The sequence below is a fragment of the Cynara cardunculus genome, assembly GCF_001531365.2.
Source record: "Cynara cardunculus var. scolymus isolate 2C chromosome LG 1, CcrdV1, whole genome shotgun sequence".
Taxonomy (NCBI): Eukaryota; Viridiplantae; Streptophyta; class Magnoliopsida; order Asterales; family Asteraceae; genus Cynara; species Cynara cardunculus.
Window position 1 is genome coordinate 30437192 of NC_037528.1, and position 9252 is coordinate 30446443.

A 9252-nucleotide genomic window follows, 5' to 3' on the forward strand; every position below is an offset into this window, starting at 1 on the left:
ATCTTATACAATGTTTCTGAAGATTGTTTTTGATCTATATTGTTAAAAGAGAAGATCACCGTGATTCTACATTCGAGGGGGAGAATGCTAGAAGATCTTTCTCAACWGTTGATTGTTTGAAGATTACAAGTTGAAGATTTCTTTTGAAAGAAGACATTTTGTGCATAAAGTTTCAAAGTTCAAACAAGGACTTCAAGCGCAGAATTTGCTTTCAAGTCTGAATACAAAGGGGGAGAATGTTATGACTGAGAAATCAATATTAATTGTATTCGTCTTGAAAGTTTATAAATAGTCTATAATTGTAAAAAGTCAGCGTGTTTGACTTTTCTTATAGGTTTGACTTTGACCTTGTCTTTATTAGGTTGACCATATAAATATGGTTAAGTCTTTGTAATTTGTGTAAGAGGAGCTCATTTGTAATACACATACATAATAGAGGTTTGACCAGAGCTTAGAGTTTGACCTTTTCTCTCAAGATCCTTATGAATGTTCATATGATATTCTTACATGAATTATCAAGATCTGCCATGATTGTTGTGATGATATGAAGATTGATCAGTAAATCAGGACACACAAATGTCTATTTTGATGTATCAGAACTTTCTCCTTGATATTTAACAACTGTGATTATTATTTGATGAGGTTTGCATTATAATACATTGAGTTTATAAATCTTGAGAAATCCTTGTGTTTGGGGTTTTGTACATTTTGATATATAAGTCACACTAATGTGTCATTTTGATGATTTATTGTACAAATGGAACTTATTTGATATTTAATGCATTTTGGTTTATTTGGTTTTATAAATTGTTTGGAAAATGCATGTTACCGTAATATGAGACGTTTAGGATAAAATACTATGTGTTTTCATTGAAAAATGGTTTTTTTTTCAACCAAAGATAGATTTTTGAGTTAATTAGGTCTTGGAGCATATATTTGCATAACCGTTGGTAAAGTATGTTGCATCCGTTTTGATGACTTTTATTTTATAGTCAAGAGAATTGTTGAGCATTTGTCTAGGTTTTGACTTAAATGAGTCTTGAGGATATTTGTTCGGTTTAATTTTCTCTATGTCGATCGTTTGGAGTTATATGGAGTTATGACATGATTATTTTATATGTTACACGTTTTTGGTCCGTTAGTCATTCAATTAATGTCGTGTAATTGATTAAAATGAAATGGATGCATAGGCATATGAATCGGTTTTATGGAGTACGTGAGGGATTCTCAAATCGTAACTTGAAAATAGGCATTGTGATTATTACATAATTTCAAAGTGAACGAGTTTAACTTGAGATTCCTTTTGTTTTATTGGAAATAGGCAATGTGATTATTATGTAATTTTTAATTCATCACTTACTGTAGAATGAAAATAGGAATTGTGATTATTATGTAATTTCCATGCGAACGAGTTTATTATCTCATTGGACTATATATTGGATTTAATTGATGTCATTGTGCATTTATCTATAAAGCCTATTACCTTATTTGACTATAGACTAGATTTGGTTGACGTCATGGTATGTTTATCAATGAGTAATGCTCCTATAACATTGATTTGTGGCTTACTTATGTGTTTCATCACGACAAATGATAAATTGAGTCTTCGCTGCCATCTTCGGATATTTTTACGCCATTTCAAGGGTAAACATGAGTAAATTGTTTATGAGACATGATTAAAGCTTTGCTTCCCGTTTTTAATGTTTTATAAATTTATTCTTGGTCGTGTGAGTAATGGGTTTCGGTTGCGTATAATCGGGGTTTTTTTTTTCTTAATGAGTTTTCATAAAAAAAGGGTAGGTTTTCGGAAAGATGTCGCTTTTTATGATAAATATAATCATTAGCAAAATTATGATTTAAATCAACATTCTTTTAGCTTTACCATTTTTTGATTATGATGAAAACTGCTTGAACTCACTAGACGTCAAGCCTAACCTTTTTATTGTCGGCATATGCATCAGGTGCTTGTTGGGGTATGGCACTAGCGACACCATGATGAGATGAGTGCTAAATAGTTGCACGAGAAGGTTTTAGCTTTTCGTTTATGTCTTATGCATTTGGAGATAGCGACAGTTATTGAGATATAGTAGCGCTCGACCTTAACTTAGTCTTCATGTAAGCTTTGTCTATCTTATGTTGATGATGATTTTAGGCTTGATAAATTCGAGATAATTTAAGTTTTGATTTATAAAAAAAAAGATTTACCCCTTATTTTGTTGTATTAATAAAAATATTAAATTAATTACTCGCATTCGCATGAGTTTTCACTTAAGAAACAAAAGTCAACGATGAATATGTAAGAAACAACAACTTCAATAATTGAGAATAATAATAAGACTCCATGCAATGTGTGTGAGAAAGAGATGTATATTTAGTTTAAAAAATGATTTGATGAGGTATCATTAATTATTAAATGAACTAAATTAACCTTTAATCATTGTTTAATTAATAAATCAAATTAATGATTTGATAGTTGTTGAATGATTAAGTGGTCAGAATGATTAAGAAGTTTTCACGATATAGTACAAAATGAAATATAATTGTTTACAATTAAATTATGACGCGTAATGGTTAAGGGAGACCCACGATAATCATTCAGAAGGTTTTAGAATCATTAAGAGACATATTTTTTGCCAAACAAGATTCACCTCTTAACGATTCAGATGTTGCCTTTTAATGGAACTATTAAGAGGTAAACAAACAACTCCTAAATTAAATGAATAGATTAGAAAGTATCGCATGAATCTTACGGATGTCACAATTTTTGAACCTCTCAAAAAATGAAGCTCAAACATGTGTGTATAAATATATATATATATATATATTAATTTCAAGTTTAAGTTTTAATTATTTAAATGATTATGTATTTGAATTATTTTAAAAAATAAGTTTTAGTTAAATATCAATTCTAATAATTTCTGAGTCTTTATATACAAATCAAAGACAAAGAAGCAGGCTTTGCACATATGTGTTAATTGATTATGTGTGGAAATGGCATAGTTATCATGTTTAAATGTATATGTATTTTTTGCATTTGTTTTCTAATATAAACTTTAATTATATAATCAGGGCCGATCCTAAGATTTTTGATGCCCTGTGCGAAAATAATAAAAAATGCCCCTAAGTCTATTTTTTAAGTCAATGAAACAATGAAACTTGCGATTTTAAAGAGTTTAGAACCTATTCAAGCCAAGTATCTCATTCTCATGTTGATTTTTTTAATAATAAAAAAATACAATGGGAGGGGAAACAATCAAAATCCTGAATACAAAATATAAAAGGATAAATTCTGGATTAAGATCATGCTTTCTTTTTTTCCAGTTTTTCCTTTTCCAAATTGAAATTAGCAAAATAGAAACTTTATTTCAATATATGGGACTTAAAAGACAAGGAAAACTATAATTAGTTTTTAACTAAAATAGTAAATCACATCCAAATTAGCGTCATAGTAAGCAAAAGGTAAAACTCAAAAGTTACAGGTCTAACGACTAAAGGCTAAGGGTTTATTTTTTAGTAGCTTAATAAGTTTAATGAAACTAACAACTTATTCGCTCAACTATGCATGACTGTTTCGTAGTGGCTTAATGATATAGAAAGTGACTTATCTAGTAAGCTTCTAGGGGAGCTTTATATAGAAAGTCAAGTTTTTTTTTTCCAAACATGTCATTTCTAACTAAAAAAACGCTCTTTACATATGCGAAAAAACTCTCTCAAACAAAAACTTTTCCAACTTATACAAACAAATTAATTCATACAGACAACTTTATACAAACAAAAACTTTTCCAACTTTCCAACTTTTTCCTACGATGTGCATTCAATATTCATCACTACTAGGCTTCAATATTCATCACTACTAGGCTTATCACTACTAGGCTTTGGGTATGTTTTTATAATTAAAGCTCAGTTGTCCAATTCTTAAATTATTAAACTCAAAACTAGTAATAAATGACAAATTGATGCCCCTTTAGGTTTTGATGTCCTGTGCGGCCGCACGGGCTGCACGTGGCCAGGGCCGGCCCTGTATATAATTAAATGTTGTTTTATATGATAAAATGTTTGTTTTATATGATAAAATCATAATTAATGATAAAATTTTATTAAGTTATTGTTAAAATAAAAAAATAAGGATATAAATTGAAAAGTTAATGAATATTGGATTATTGTTCAAGATTTAACAAATTAAAAAAAAAACACACACACATATATATACACTACATTAATAAACACACACACACACACACATATATATATATATATATACTGTATTAATAAGCATTTAAGATAAAATTTTGAGTACAAAATTTTAAGCACAAGGTACAACAATTTTATGCAATAATTTCAAAAATCTTTTAATTACAACTTATAAAGCATGATGTACAAGTTTTGTATGCATTGACTTTAAATGCAATAGTGAGACCTTGTTTTCTTGGCTTCTCTTCCTTTTCTAGCATTTCCCTTCTGTCAAGACCGGTTTGGGTTTATTCCTTTTCTTGCTTCTTCATCTGTGCATCGCTCTCATCATCTTCTTCATTAGCCAACCTATTTGGCCTCTTCTCCTCATCATCGATCTCCCCACTTCCAAGATCTAGGGATGGTAATGGGGCGGGGATGGGGTGAGGACCCCAATTCCCGTCCCCGTCCCCGATCCCCCGTATGTGTCCCCGTCCCCGTCCCGTCCCCGCCGGGGATTATGATCACATCCCCATCCCCGTCCCCAACGGGGAAACGGGGATCCTCTCAAGTCTCAACATACATAAAACAAAAAACAAGTAAACAACCCCATGGTTGATAAATATGAAATTGGAATACAGCATTTAATCTCCATCTAACTTCTTTTACAAGAGAAGTCACCAAATCTACGTTTGCAAGATATGTATCAGATTTACACTAAGCTTGCACCATATGAAGATAAAGTCTCCAATTTGAAAAGAGGATTGGTTGCTATAACTCCTGGGATTCTAAGAGCTACCATATGGGCAGGAATGATTGATTCCAGGTAGTGTTTCTGTTAGGTAGAAATAAAACGTATTTGCTGACTCCAGACATAAAACTTGAAAGAATAGAAAGAATGCACAAAGGAACTGTGATAAGAAGTCCTGCTGGGTATGTTTTTAACTTTTAAGTACTCATCCGGTTGTGATAAAAACTGTGATAAGAAGTCCTACAGGAACTATGAAAGAATGCACACAGGAACATTAAAACAGCCCTAAGTTAAAGTGCTAAACATAAGCATCTATAAAACATTAACAAATGGTTTGTAACAAGTGAAACAAAAACAATCAATGAGTCAAACAAAGTAAAATAGTCGAACACAGCAAGCCACCAATTTCACAACTAGGTTTTCCAATCAAACAAAATTAGAAACATAAAAAATAAAATAAATAATATAATAACCCTAAGTTAAATCCCTAACCTCAACACAAGTCAGTAGTCACAAAGAGAGGGGGCAACGGGCGAGTGGCCGGAGAGCGAGAGTGGGAGCCGGGAGGCAGAGAGCGAGAGCGACCGGCGACGACAGAGGCAGTCGCAGACGACAGACGGCCGTCGATGGTCGAGAGAGGCAGAGAGCGAGAGTGAGAGCCAATCATCATTATTGAAGCCTATTAAAAACAATTTTATAGCAATTTTATCAATTTGGAAATACAAATCAAGGGAGAAGTAAAGAAGAAGACTGAAGAAGACAATCTTAGTTCACAAATCAAGGGAGAAATACAAACCAGTGAAGTGAACGTGTAGGGAGAGGGAGAGCCGGAGACCGTCGCTGTCGCTGCCGCTGCCGCCGTAGCTGTCGTCGTTGTCGCTATCGCCGATTAGGGTAGGGAGAGGGAGTCGTATCGTATTGAGGACTGAAGAGGGATACTAGGTTGGTCCTGGTTGCTGGGTTTGAAGGAGACGATGAATGAGAATGATGCTAGGGCTGGACACATTCTTTAGACTAATACAATTAACAGACCCAAGCCCAAAACCCGCAATACATATATAAAAAACGGGGCGGGGCGGGGCGGGGAGTGCTGTACCCGTCCCCGTCACCGTCACCGTCACCGTCCCCGGCTTGAGCTAAGCGGGGATCCCCGTCCCCGTCCCCGGGACCCGATTTTTCGGGGAATCCCCGTCCCCGACCGGGGCGGGTGGAACGGGTTACCCGACGGGTCGGGGTCCATTCCCATCCCTACCAAGATCCTCATCTTCATCTTCATCATTTGATTCAGGTCGCTCGTGTGTGTGTGTGTGTGTGTATATATATATATAGGGACCTAATAAAATGAGAACTGTTTTGTTTGTAGTAATCGTGAAATCCAATTTCAACTACAAATCAAAGGTTAAATTAGAAAGTTAATAATTTTGGTAATTTTAACTTAAAATATTAATTAAGGGCATTTTAGAAATTTTATAAATATCCTCTCTCATCTCTCCTCTTTTCTCTCTCCGGCGAATCTTATTCCGATGAATCTTATGTCAACATAAGATAGACATTGTGATACCTACAAACGATATTTACTGTGATACTTAGATATACATACAAGATGCACAACATGATACCCATTGTAAAGCAATGAAAATAACATAAATGCACACTATGATACATTTCATAAAACAAAAAAATACATTGTGATGCACGTGAAACACATGAAATATTAAATATTAGATAATTGATATATAAGGTAACTAATTTTAATTAAATATTTTAAGAAATTGTCAAAAATAGAATTACTATATTACTCTTTTAGCTTATTTAATAAATGTCATTAAATATTTCAAATGAGTGATTTACATTAGATCTCACGGTTATCACAAATTAATCAATTCTTCCTTGAATAGACCCTTATATATATATAGTTGGGTTTACGTGAGATCCGTGAGGCCATTTTTTTACACTTGAAACTTCACAACAAAAAACTGTGAAGGTAAAAAAAAAAAAAAAAAAACGAACCTTCACAGCAAAAAATACTATGAAGTTTCAAGTGTAAAAAATGGTCTCATGGATCTCACGAAAACAAGCTGGTCTCACATAATCCCATCACATCACAATCATAACAAGAATTAAGAATCTTGTCATGTAAGTGAGGAAGAAGACACTTTTCCGATTAACGTTTATAGAAGACACGTTTACTAATAAATATTATTAATGACCAAAAATATTACCTGATAAAATAAATGAAATAATGATTTATAACAATAAATATTTAACATTTAATAAATCACTCCTAATATATAAGATTTAATATTCAGTAATTTCATTAAAACCGATAAAAAAAAATAGAAAAGAAAGTGGCTACCGCTTGAAACATGAATGAATACAATTATATACGAGTGTGACGAAGTACCCACTAAGCAATTGACTTATAACATGGTGTCCAAATATACACGGCAGGACAGGAGGCCCCACCCACTCAAATTTTCAACACACTTTTTTTAACTACTTCTATTTCTATATATAGGGATCTTTTTTTAGTAATTTGTAAAATTCATAATATTTAATTTAAAATATAAAAAATTAGTTAAAAAACAATATTTTGTTTTAGAACAAATAATATAAAGAATCAAGAAATCAGTTTTATTCTTATTAATCATAAGTCCTTTAAATAGGTATGAGTTACAAAGAGATTGTCATAAGATACATAATAGTAATCTAACTCTAATATGTTTATCACTATCTTTAAGCTTTATCTTTATCTTTATTATTATCGTTATATACTTTAGACGATGACACATTTATCCTTCAACATATCTATAATATATTATAAATCTTTTGATAAAAACTTTTAAAAACCATTTTTTATGCATGAAGTACTGCTTATTGATGCATATTACTTAAAATTCAAGATTACAAGTAAATTATGCATATGTACAACTTATTAAAGTTTCATGTTTGAATTTGTGTAACCAACTGCAAATAAACATAATCAAATAGAGGATAAATATTTCTTTTTAAATATATAAAATCTAAAATATAATTATGATTATCATTAAGTTCTAACAAAATACTTACAGAAATAAAAAAATTATATTATTAAAACAAAAATAAAAAAATGAATTACAGAAATACACAAAAAAAAATTAAATAGTTAGGTTGATATTAATATCAATATTTTTTTTTCAATTTTTTATGATATATTTTCATATTTATAGTTTATTCAAAAATAAAAATATTATTATTTTCTCAAAAACATATAAAAACTATATTATAACATCGATTAAGACAAAAAAACGAAGATTGAAATATGGATGTATGTTGCTGCATTGTGCGAGTACCTTCTAGTTTAATATAATTGTTTCATCATATACACATACATACATAATCAAATATAAATTCAAGATGAAAATATTGTGAATAAAAATACTATTATAATTTGTGAACACACTTTAAATCTACGAGATAGAATAATGGTGAACATATGGTTAATACAAACTAAATCAATAAAACTAGATATAAACATACCATTTGTGAACAAAATGTGAATCATGTAAACATCCTAGTAAAAAAAATTATTAAGGTTGTTTACATTGTGTTTAACCTAAAAAATGCATTAATTTGTATTTAATAAATAATGATAATTATCTAATTAATTAATAACATTAATTATTTTAAATTAATGACTTAAAATGGATCTTACATATCTCAAATAATTAAACTCAAATTTATTCTCTCTCCCATCTTATCTCTCTTCTTTCATCACTCCGTAAGTATACGTATACTTATACATAATTGAATATGCATATAAGATGAATATATTGTGAAAAATTTCTTAAAGATAGTATTATATTTTGTGAACGCACTCGAATCTACAAGATCTTGTATAGTTTGTCAAAGATGTTATAGAGAGACAAAAAGAGAGAGATTTATGGAATTTCAATTTTTTTAAAAATGCATTTATTTTTATATAAATAAATGACATTAACTTTATCATTAATCAATAGCATTAATTATTTTATGACTTAAAATGAATGAAAAAAATCTCACTGATTTTAGAGTTGTTAAAGAAAATTGTATATATCTATATATATATATATGTATGTATATATATATATATATGTATGTATATATATATATATGTAGGTGGAGGTTCAAACGAGAACCCCTGTGATTTACGAGAATGCGAGAACAATCTAATAACCTCAAACTTTTTTAATTAATAARTTAAYTTATATTAAATATAAATAAATTAATAAGGGCAGTAATGTAATTAATTAATTCTATAATTTTTATTTTATTTTAATTAATCATAATTATCCCTTTTTTTCCTGCACGT